The sequence below is a fragment of the Lampetra planeri genome, chromosome 34 (genome assembly GCF_965212315.1).
Source record: "Lampetra planeri chromosome 34, kcLamPlan1.2.h2, whole genome shotgun sequence".
Classification (NCBI taxonomy): domain Eukaryota; kingdom Metazoa; phylum Chordata; class Hyperoartia; order Petromyzontiformes; family Petromyzontidae; genus Lampetra; species Lampetra planeri.
The window spans coordinates 797688-810342 of record NC_136140.1 but is presented as its reverse complement, the minus strand read 5'-3'; the positions used below and the strand labels follow the sequence as shown (position 1 = coordinate 810342).

At 43.4% G+C, this 12655-nt stretch overlaps 1 protein-coding gene across 2 annotated transcripts in view; it reads right to left on the bottom strand.

The window, feature by feature from the left end:
* The window catches only part of DNAH12 (dynein axonemal heavy chain 12), an 81421-nt gene extending 81226 nt beyond the window's left edge, over window positions 1-195 (bottom strand). For both annotated transcript variants that reach the window (XM_078610460.1, XM_078610458.1), the window contains exon 1: window positions 49-195. The gene's annotated coding sequence lies outside the window, so the exon portion shown is untranslated. The remainder of the gene's footprint in view (window positions 1-48) is intronic.
* Window positions 196-12655: the final 12460 nt, after the last annotated feature.

Sequence of the window (12655 nt, the reverse complement as noted above, 5' to 3'; positions counted from 1 at the left end):
TGCGAATTAACTGTAATAACAACAACAATAAAAGTGCAAGCGGCTTACCGCGTTGTATTATTGAATCCCCGGGTCTTCGTTGAAGGCAATACTTGCCTATAAAACTGTGACAACCTTTACAAATTCATAAATGCCAAGCGATGTTGTGCCATTGCGTTGGCTGCGCAGAGCGCATTGCCGGTACAACAGCGCGGGTTGCCGTGGCAACGGCCGCCGTGGGTGGCGCTCGTCGCCGTGACAACCCGACGGCCATCTTGCTAAGGGGGGGATCCCCCGCAGTGTGAATGCCGTCACGCGCCAGCCACCCTCACCAGCCGTGACGACGACGAGGATCGCCGCGTAAAATAGAAAATATAAATAACATTTAATTAATTTTTCAATAAAAAATAATAATTTGAAAATAATAAAATAACCAAGATTATGAATTCCTGCAAACATGAAAGTTTTAAGTCGTTCATGGGTTGACGAAGATGACTGGCAGATGCACCACCTGTGTCTCCCCCTCTGTGCCAACTCTGCGTTTTAGACGCCCGGCCCGCTCGTTGTTGTGAGCAGCGACGTTCATAACGACCTTGACAAAGATGGCCGCCGTGTGCGACACTCGCTCGGCCAAGCCGCCAATTGGGGGGGGGGGGAGGGGCTTGTTGCCAGCCAATAAGATTCGCGCGTTGTGCCCACGTGCGAATGTGGTGTTGCTCCGGAAACAGGAACTCAACTGGTGCCGCGTCGCGCACGCCACCCCACAGCACGGGACAGTGTCTGTTGTTGACAGTATCAAAGCTGTGAAAAAATAAGAATGGGGTTTACCATTACCTGGCAATAAAACACGTGTTAAGATGTTCACACACCAAATAGAACGGGTTTTTTTTGTGTGCAAACAATCAAGTCGGCGTGAACCACACGCAATGCTTGTGGTGAACGTGCAAACAGACACGCTCTGATAGTGATCATTATCACGATGTCGTGGGTACACAGGGAGAGCAGCGAGGCAACACGTTTATTTCAACAACACTTGTTAACACGATGGGTAGCTGCCCCTTCCACCAGGTAACTGGGGGGGTGGTCTCTCCAGGCTAACTCGCCCGAACGCGACTCGGGGGGGGGGGGGGGGTGGAGAGCTGTCAAGCCGGACTACGACTAGAGTCCTGGTCTTGACCCCGGGACTTCTTCAGGAGGACGTCTTCGTGTCTTCAGACCAGCAACAACCACCGGACCTGTTAAGGGGTCCGGCTAATATCCCCAGTCCCGGGGTCTCCCACGCCCCTAGGCACTGCCTCCCTTCTCGACCCTTCCAGAGGCCCCTGGAACCGGTCCCGGGGTCCCCCAGCCCCCTCTTTGGGGGCCCCGGTACCTCCAGCCACCAGCCCTCCGGGTTCATCCGGAGTGCCATGGCCCCCTGTCACCCTGCGCCGCTCCCGGCTCTCTCGCCCCCTAGCCTGGGAGGGCTGCCACTGCACGTGGAGTGCACGATGCACACTGCCGTGTTGTGGGTGGTGTGAGCAGCATGTCGGGCCCGTGCTTTACACACGGGCCGGCCCAACGTGGCACGCAGTGTCATCCCCCGATGCCACTACAATTATATATATGCGTTGTCTTTATGTAATTTATGCATTGTCTTTGAAACTAATTGGGCTACACCAGAAAGAGCAGCCTTCTTCGTGGCCTAGTTCCACCAGTGGCAGACCAGAGAACGCTAAAAGGCGAAGAGTACAAGGACAATGCCACTATCAGGGCATTTATAGGTCGGTGTGAGCAGCTACAAAATGGGACCTTTTTGCCAGTATCAAAGTATGAAAAATCACAGGTTTTACCCTTTCTAGCAAAAAAATAAATATAATTGTTTTTGCAAGAAATCATGTCTGCATTAACCACACGGCACTTGTGAGCATGCAAACACAAACACGTTCTGGTAATATTTACATTGTCTCTGAAACTGATTGTTCCACACTAGAGACAGATTTCTTTAGGGCCTTGTCTCAAACAGTCTTAGACCTGAGAACACCAAAAGAGAACAGCACAAAGACAATGCCACTCTCAGGGCATTTATAGCTGCGGTGTGAGCAGCTACAACATGGGACCTTTCCTGCCAATATCAAAGCATAATAATTGGTTTTACCCTTTCTGGCAATAAAAAGGTGTTAAGATATTCAAACACCAAGGCCTTAAAGAAAGCTGTCTCTGGAGTGGAAGAGTTTCAAAGACAATGCAAATCATGTCTGGTGAACTTGCCAACAAACATGCTCTGATAATATTTGCATTGTCTTGGAAACTGATTGTTCTACACCACGCACCCCAGAGCTGTTAACCCACTCGGTTGACGCCGTATTCTTGGACAGGGAAATTGAGTTTTCACGTCCATACGGCGTACAGCCGTTTCAATACAGGCAACAAAAATAATGTTCGTCTATTTATTCGTGTTTCTTCCTTGTGATGGGACTTTGTAGAGTGAACGTTGACATTTATATTGACACTGTGTGACCAATAAGGTCTGAATTGGTCTGTAATAAGATAGGCACTGATAAGGTATGCGCACCCCATGGGACACGAGTCAAAGCGTTTGATGACACCGCATTGAGTGTGCAAAAGCACAAATAACAAAACAATATCTCAACATCTTCTTGGTTCTTTCGGTAAAGTCACGTAAAAGGGAAATAATAAAATAATAAAAATAAAACATTATTATGTTTTATTAGTATGTTTTATTTTTAATTATTTTATTATTTCCCTTCTACGTGACTTTACCGACATAACCAAGAATATGAATCCCTGCAGTCACGAAAGCTTTAAATCGAAAAATATCTCAACATGTTCGTCATTAACACTGCCTCTTTAAAAGTAGAAAACAAAAACCGTGGCGACGTTTCGCTGTTCTTTACAGCACGCGAGCTAAAGAGCGTGGATACGAGTTGGGAGACTGCACGCATCAATTTCATTCCCTGCTCAAATGACCGTCCTTGCCGTGCTCATCTCCTGTGTACTACAGCCCTGCAGACGACTATTGTGGCAACCTAATTTGGCTGACACAAGGGTGTTTTATTACATTAGGCGAGAAATTCTAAAAGGGATTATTATTTAGGCTTTGGTGAACTTCCTTGTAACGTTGAAGCCGCCTTCGAGAAAACATATTGTACAACTGAAAATGTTGCAGTTTCAACTTGTTATGGCAGGCGTTACACAGTATTCAATTGCAAAGACGTAACCGTAATCACAGCCCAGGCAGCACATACTCCAGTTTCCATGACACGCCCTTTGACACCTTCCTTCGTTGCCTTTGTGATAATAAAAAAAAACTCAACTCTTTTCGAACATTATTTGAGTAGCCGACATATTTTGCTGGCACGATATACTTCCTCGTTCAGCAAGAAATGAGGACTTGACAAAAAACGACTCGAATAAAGAGTATCAATCTCATCAATTATATTATCAATCTGACATGCACATGTATCTCAACCATTGTGGTTGTTCAAACACTGATGGCGTTTTATGTTCACATTCAGTGTTGACTCTGATCCACCGAGTTAGTCATTCCTGTCTCTCTGCTGTATAGAGCAGCTTAACCTTCTCATGCATGTCTAATTCTGCTTTTACAGCAGTTACCCAGTTTGTTGAGGGATAGTTGTGTGTGTACAAACCTTAGCTAGGTATTACCACAATCATGGCAGTGGAACAACATTCTCAAATATTATAAGGATTGCAGCTGATATGCAAACTGCCTCATTTTGTCGCCAAGAAACACTACAATACCACATGCTGTTGATTAAAAAGGACTGTGTAGATATGCATACGGTAGTTTCTTTTGGGATTAATCGCATGGTCGTGTGGGTTGTCAGCATTTCATTCTTCAATGCTGTACAGCCTACACCGTGCTCACGCATGTGTACTATTGTATACGTAATGTTTTATTTCAGTAGGTTACATCTAGATGTCTTGTAGTTTATGTTTATTGTTAAGTGTTAAATACTGATACACAATGTATATAAGTTACACATCACTACACCATCTCAATATAATCCCGTTTCAGGGATATAGATGTTTGTATTTGTGGTAAGAAAAGCATTTTTGAGGTGGCCGGATTAGCTTAGAGGTGAGACCAGTGAGTTGGCACGACTCACAGGGAAAAATAAAATATAATGATGGGTTTGTTTTACTGCATCGTTCGTACAAATTGCATCTCACAATCGGTGAGGAGCCACCGACTAGCTGGAACGCGACCGGCTGGTGAGCTGGCACCAACTATTGCTCTGCTGCTCCCTGTATAGTATGTGGGTCTTTCGGTAAAGTCACGTAGATAAAAAATATATAAATAAATCACGACGTTTCGATCGCAACACAAGCAATCGTCTTCAGGTGAAAAAATACAGCAGGCGGACTGCTGAGGCAGGAGAAATGTAGCGAGAGAGCGACTGCAGCCAGAGGTCATATCGGTTTGAGATTAATACAACCCAAGGGTAAGTGGGCGGGGCAGAGCCAGATACACCTCGGCCATTGTATTGCTAGATATTAGCATGTCAATCTGTTAATGTAACCCCACGACTACAGTGCTGAAAAATCCATTGTATTGCTAGATATTAGCATGTCAATCTGTTAATGTAACCCCACGACTACAGTGCTGAAAAATCCATTGTATTGCTAGATATTAGCATGTCAATCTGTTAATGTAACCCCACGACTACAGTGCTGAAAAATCCATTGTATTGCTAGATATTAGCATGTCAATCTGTTAATGTAACCCCACGACTACAGTGCTGAAAAATCCATTGTATTGCTAGACATTAGCATGGCAATCTGTTAATGTAACCCCACGACTACAGTGCTGAAAAATCCATTGTATTGCTAGATATTAGCATGTCAATCTGTTAATGTAACCCCACGACTACAGTGCTGAAAAATCCATTGTATTGCTCGAGATTAGAGATTATCATGTCAATGTGAGACGGCTCCCGCAGCAGCGGCTGTGTTAATGAGAGACATTCAGCCTATTAAACAACGAGCACCACTGCCGTATCGAAGAAAAGGGAGCAGCAGCTATGATAGTGAGACATTTAGCCTGTTAATGTAAAGAGATTTCACGACGTAATGTAACTCAGAGAGTCGGAAATAACTGCTAACATCGCCAGGTAGGATGGAAGCATCACAGCCAGTTATGACTTTACCTGGTTAATAACGTCCTTCCAATGATTTCTCAGTTTGTACCCATCTTCTCGGTTGAAATTGTGTCCGTGTTTATATATCTGGATGGCTTCATGAACAAATCTTTGTTGATAGCCAGTGGTTTTGCATAGTACCTTCGTCTTGGAAAAATCAATTCCATGTGTGCCCACAGCGTTAAAACAATGATCAGCGACGGCAGAGGTATTGGTCCTTCCGTATTTCAGATCTGCCTTGTGTTCGCGAACGCGGTCTAAGACATGTCGCTTAGTTTCCCCAATGTAACTACTGCCACAGACACAGCTTAGTTTGTAGACACCGGGGTATTGCATGTCAGGGATCACATCCTTCACAGATGGGATCAGATCACGAATTTTATGTACTGTGTTGAATCGGACCTGGATCTTGTGTTTGCTCATGATTCACACCATCTTGCCCAGAAGAATTCCCTCATCAAAACTTTACACTATCGGGCTCGTTGCATTTCTGACTATCACTACCTAGCCAGTGAACTGGAGCACGTACACCAAGCCCTCCAGATGAATGGATATTCGGATTGCACAATCCGTAAAGCTGTCACCCCAACCGTTGGGAGAGAACTACCTGAGGATCCAATCAAAACCATCACCTTGCCATACATAGCAGGGGTCACCAAAAATATTTCCAAAATCAGCCAATTAGTGAGTGTCTATACATGTCGGAGGAAACCGAAGCACCCAGAGAAAACCCACGCATGTGAGGGGGAAACACTCTACCCCCTACAGAAAAGACACATTATATTAGTCCACACTTGGCTGGACTGTGATCCACTGGCAAGCCAGAGCATGGCACCCCACCTCCACAGCACTGGATTACGGGTGTGCATAGCCACCATCGCCCAGCATGTTATGGAATGTGACACTGATTCCAATCAAAATGTGTACATTCGGCTCTCCGCTCCGTATTTGGATGGCAGAGGTGGTGAGCTACGCTGCGAGCATTGGCATTAATTCTCAATCAGAGATTGCTTCTCTGTGACCCTACACAAGCATAACACTGCTCACTGTCCTGACGGGGATCAGGCGTACCATAGGACAACCTGTTTTGACTGCCGCTGAAACGCTACTCTTTTTTTATCAAGCTCAACAGGGTATTGGGTGGAGTTGACACCAACCTGGAATTGAATTTACAATATTTTAACCTCTGAATAAATATTCTCTCCCACAGCACTACCTGAAGAAACACGTGACCCAACCAATGCATTGTCTTTGGCCAAACGTCACAATATAGGGCCACAGAGCTTGACCAATTGTTGCTGGGGCCCGTTTCTGGCTGCCTTCTCGCCTGTGTGGTTTCCCGGTCCCTCCGTGCCAGCACAGCGCACGTTGTACATTTTTGAGATGCAATTTACATGACTGATGCTGTACATAAATAAATATAGACATTCGAGTGCCATTTTTAATTACAGCACTGTACCAAATGACTGTGCCCGTGATTTCTCAACACAGAGATGTTGAATTGTGCGTCACGTAATGTTAAGCTCCCAACGGATTCCCCCCCTGCATTGCAGTGAATTAGTACGTGTGCTACATGTTTTTGGGAAACTTCCAAACAGTAAATGGCATCTGCATACTTGAAACCCTGCCAAAAAACTATGCACAGTAACTGGAGACCAAAAGAAAATACATTTTAAAAGTTTGCATTAAACAATCTTCAAATAGTCATCACTTCAATCAATCAGGTCACAAATAAGTGCTATAACAATGTCAGTGGGGTTAATGTATTTGTTTAGAGTGCTTTGCCTAACCCAGGGGTCGGCAACCAAAATAACAAGAAGAGCCATTTCTTTCCAATTCGGTACAAAATTCAGTATTTCAAGAGCCGCAATGCATCTGAGTACATACTGTACATACGTACATATCGTCAAGAAGCAGCCCGTAAAGAGCCACATGCGGCTCCGGAGCCGTAGGTTGCCGACCCCTGGCCTAACCTGTGAAAGTCTATTGAGATTCATGGTAATATAAACTTGGCGGTGTCATAGTTACATAAGGAAATGTAATAAATAATTCAAGCAAGCTAACATCAAAGGATTTCAATGTGGTATTATGTTTGCTGCATGAGTGTACACTTACACTCTGTCCATCAAAAAAGCATAGCTTGGGAAGCACACATTTTAGTTTCTCCTGGGGAAAAAGTCCGTGCATTATTTAATAATACTGTCATGTTTAGTCTTATATAGTGTAATTCATGCACCTCACAATCGCTGAGAACGCACATACAAGCTGGAAGGCAGCCAGGCGATGAGCCAGTGCCAAGAATTCCCCAAGCTCTGCTGTCTTATATATATCAAGATGTTTTCAACAAATTAATTAGTTTTTATACATGTGGAAGGAAACCGGAGCATCCAGAGAATGCCTGCGCACGCGAGAGGGAAACACTCGATCCCACACAGCAGCGACATATTTATTTCGTCTGCACTTTTCTGTACTGCCTTCTCCTGGTAAGCCAGGTTATGGCACCTCAATATACTCAGGACCACGAAGGGAAGTGAACACCGCCCTAAGCCTGTTTGAGGAGAGCATCTTACTATTTGATGTACCATTAAGTGTATACGTATAATCAGAATCCAGATATGTTTATACTGGAGGAATCCGATGAGCTTGAAAGTTATGCAACACTAAACAATCCACATCCTACCAGGCAAAGCCCACTGAGGCATTAACTTATTTTTCAGAAGCGACCTGGCCACAAATGATAGCTCAACAAAGTGGCCCATCATTTGGACACTCACAGCACCAAAATGCTCAAAATAATCTCAATGCATGCTTCATATTGAATTATCCTTTGGCATCATTCACAGAAGTAGAGATCAGTGTGTACCAATGTTTCTGCCAGCGTTATGTAATTGTCCTCACCTAGCGAAAGAACATGTTGAACCGAACATTTATATAACAAGACATCGGTGTTTCTGCAATGTGTTGCACAGTATGTTCTGTATTCTTTGTTTGTGTTTATTGAAAAATTGGCCACAAAAGCACTTGCTCTCTTAGGTGACTCATAGAACACGACAGTGGTTCCTGACCTTTCTGTTGTCCTGTACCCCCTAACAGACCGATCAGCTGTCCATGTACCTCGAACCAGCAGGTAGGTTTTATATTTTACCATGCCAGATAATTGTTGTCAGTTGTTTGCATTTTGCAAATCACTAAAAATGTTTAACTTTAATTACATTCACGCATAATTAACATCAAATAAATGTATATTCATTTATTTTGAACTTGTTTCGCACTGTACACAGCCAACCAGGAAAATCGCCTGATGAAGCTGGTTGTAATCACCAACGAAACGTCGTACTAAATTTGTAAATGTTGTGAGATTACTCTCCAACACACCGGTGTGCTGAAGTAGAGTAACTAACTGTAACGTTTTGTTCACGTGACAAAACTTACTCATTGGCTGTCGGGCGGTGGCGGGTTCACAACACATTTATATTTACGCGATCTAACACAAAAAACATTTATTATGGGCGTGCTAATTCATGAAATAGTTACAATTTAAGATGTACACTTTCATAAGAACCATCAACATAAAAATGGAAATTTCAGAAACTGGCTCCGGTTAGGCATGCTAATGAGCACTAACCTCATGCTCGTTGGAGCGGACAAGAGATGTTGCCTTTGTCATGCAAAGGCAATAAGAACTATGAACTGTGACAGATGCCTTTAAAAGACCAGTATTCCATTTCAATGGGCACTCAGATGCTTTTATATTTGTTAAGTGAGGGGTACACGGGTATGAGTTAACCAGCCTGGGTAAGCTGAAGACCCCACTTCAGCAGAAGTGAACCAACACTTTGCTCAAACAATAACAATCAAACTGCATGTACTGTGCAAATAGCTAAGAGGAAAGATTTCCTTATAGAGAAGTGACATTTCCTTATTTTTGTTAGAGCATGTCTAGATAATCTAGATAAAGATAAAAGATCCCTCATTGAGCCATATAACCTCCTGTGGAAAGTGCTGATAGTGAGCAAGTATGAAGTTGTGGTTCTGGCCAGCGTAGTCCACAGCCAGTCACCTTTATCTAACGAGTATTCATGTCTACACAATACGCCAAACAATTGCAAATTACATGTTTAAGTACTAAAATATTTCCTTTAACTTCATCATAAGCCATGTTCTATCCATTGCTGTATGAAGGCCTGTAAGGAGCCAGATGGGGGGTGGACCAAAATGGTGAATCATTTACATCACAAATAGTTTGTTTTCACCAAGTGTGTTCCTAGTTGAAGAATTGCACAACATTTGGGACTAGTTATCAAGACTAGTTGGGCCCATGGACTACAAGCCCGTTGCTCGTCATCCTAGACTTTGCTCGATTCCTCCGAGCTACAGACTGTGCCCTCGGTTTAGTGGCTTTGGAGTAGGGATTGTACCAGAAATGTCTTCTTCTTGATTAGATTATGCCTTTAAATACTTTTGATATTTTACTTTAAAAACTTGGATTTCCTTTTTTAATTACGTTGTTAAATCCATTTACTGCATTCATCCCGGTATAGCTGAAGCCCAAGAAATTTAGACTACCATCAACTTTGAACTTGCCTCTTGCGCATGTGTTTTAATTGCCTTGTAACCACCGCGAACCATTGCGTGGTTCTTTGTAAACCCTTTAATGCGAGATGCCCTTAACATTCATGGAATACAAGTTTATTTGTTCTGTTGATGTTTCTTTATAGTAATTTATGAGTTGAGGGTGAGAATACATTGGAGAAAAACGAGATGTGACTGGACTCCATCGCGTGTGGATCGGTGGCTGTTTGTATATGCTCATGGACCCCTTTTCTGGAAGATTTGATCTGGCCTTTTGGGAAGTTTATGAATTTTGCGTTTTAGAGGTTATAGCCCAGACCGATGCTCACAACTTCCTGTAATACTTTTCAGATATTTCCCATTTTATTTTTCAGTGCCCATGTTTCTGATCTATTTCAAAGCGGGTGGTATTCTGCAATCCTTTGGCAAGGTTCAGACTTTGTAAATAGAAACCACGTTTGACTTTTCACTTGATTTCTCACTTAAATGGACACCAAAGTGGTAATAAATGTATCTTACCCAAGGGCTAATGGGCTATATAGCTGCCTCAACCAATATTTTTACAAGTAACATGCTTTTGATTTTAAAAAAATAATGTATATGCTATAACCACAGATCTCTATTTATATCGGTTATGTAAATTGATACGAATAAAAAATATAGTGCAGTGGCCAAAATATCTGTGTCTCCATATATTAATAATTTGCCTCCCAGATTCAGTTCAAAATTAGTGTTGGGCACTTTTGAAGACCATAAATTCAGGTTACTCGTTTTATAGTGTTGTGTTCTCATCACTCCACTGATTTACACACAATGAGGCAAAGATGAATCGACCATAGGAGCAAGTGCTGTTCGCAAACACCTGTGATGAATGAGAAGACGTCTCAGGTTGTGTGTGGATGTGTGGCTTGCACTGTGCTTGACCACCTTTGCCGTCCCAGTGATAATGTTTATGAACCACATCTGGCACTCCGTTGAGGCTGAGTCAACCCAGAGGAGGACCAGGACACGATCAGATGGTACCACTTGTAACTGATGGGCACACCGCAAACACGCACGGATCCCCGTTCATCATCGCCTATTAATGGTGGACAAATGCATGGTCTTTGTTCGAATCCTGGCACATAAGTAACTTGAGTGGCCAGTCATATTGGAACCTGTTCTTGGCCTCCACTAAGTCGACTCGGCCTTAAATAAGTTATTGGTGCAGCGTGCAAATATGAGAACAGCAGAGACAAAGGTGGCTGGGCGTGGAGCCAATCTGCCCTTAGGAGGTGCTCACATATCTGTATGGTACACATGGGCGCATTCACAGTCATGCAAATTACAAAACACAATTTGGATATAGACGCAGAGGAAAAAAAACAGTTTTAATCTATTTTAAGAACGGGACTACTGTGACTATGACTACTGTATTCACGTCACACAAGCACTTTGTCGACAGCCATTATTTTCATGCTCAAATTTTTTTCTTTGGAAACGGAAACAGCCGCTGCTGCATTAAATGCAACCCAGCAGGTATGCTGTTTAAAGGTTAATGTCACAAAGGAATTTTTAGAAACCAGTTTTTGTTGTAGTGATCTGTAAACTGTGTATTTTGTACAGGAAATGTCTAACTTTGCATTTCTGCATAGGGTAGTGACACAGCACCGACGATCGCGTGGTCGCTGCTCGTTGCAGATGTTCACGGTTCAAAATCCAGCGGCAGCCCTGATGAATACTGCGCTGTCTAATAACGATAACAGCGCTATGCGCCGTCTGCTTCACAGTGGATTAGTCACTAATGGTGGCACAAAAACACGGTCTTTGACGTATCCCCACAATAAAAAGTCGCAGGGTGTAATGAAACGCACGCTGCACCGCAATTACGGATTCAGTCTTGCTGAACTGCAGAACGCAAAGCGCCTTGTGTGGCGGGGTCGCCATCTTGCGAATAACTGAGGCTAGGGGCTGTTTGTGCGCTGGGAGAGGCATCTCGCGGTCATCATTTGAAACTCTATGCCCCGCCCTCTCTATGCCCCGCCCTCTCTATGCCCCGCCCTCTCTATGCCCCGCCCTTTCAAGTGGTAAGAGTTTCATTCATGGGCGGTTCGTGGTTGCAGAGATATAGCGATTTCAAATCGGGTCCATCTTTTTTAAACACCCTGTAGTTATCCCGTTGAGAGGTTATGTAGCTAACCGTGGTGGTCACCACCCTAAGTCATTAACCCGTCGAGTGATTATATGGTTAACTCGTTGTATTAATAATAAACGTGTTGCCTCCAAGTTCGAGTGTGCGCCTCTGTGGAACCCACTAAACATTTTATTAGGTGGAACCAACTCTTTTGTTTGCCTGAACATGCAAAGCCTGAACATGCTAAGTGCCTAACTTGCAAAAGAAAATGAGTAACATGAATTGAATTTCACTTCTACGACTCACGTACACTTTGCACATATACATGTTGGTGATTGTGAAACATTCCCCTTACCATGCTTTGTTATTCATTTTGATATCCTTGAGACCTCAATTGTTCCTGTTTAACTCATAGCGCTTAAACAGGTGGAAGCATCTCAAGGAACCTGGCATGATCCGTGCCTCCTGGCAGTGTCTCCTACTAGCCTTGGCTGATAGCAACACGTTTACACTTCTTATTAGATGTGAATTATACAGGGTCATTGTATTCAAATACGATAAGAAGTACTGTTCATGTTGCTGGTCATTTCTTCCCGTGATGTCATACAAAGTCACTGCTATATTATTTCACTGCAGCATTTTCATTTTCTGACACCGGTAAAACGTGTTTGCGTGCAATCAGTCCGAGCTTGTGTTTTGAAAGTACAATGAAGTAATGAGAGTCCCAATTTGATCGATGAATTTTAAAAAATGTAACTGACGAGTGCAGACAGATCCATCTCAGAATCCACCAATGTTTGCAAAACATGTCCACGCTGTGACCGTT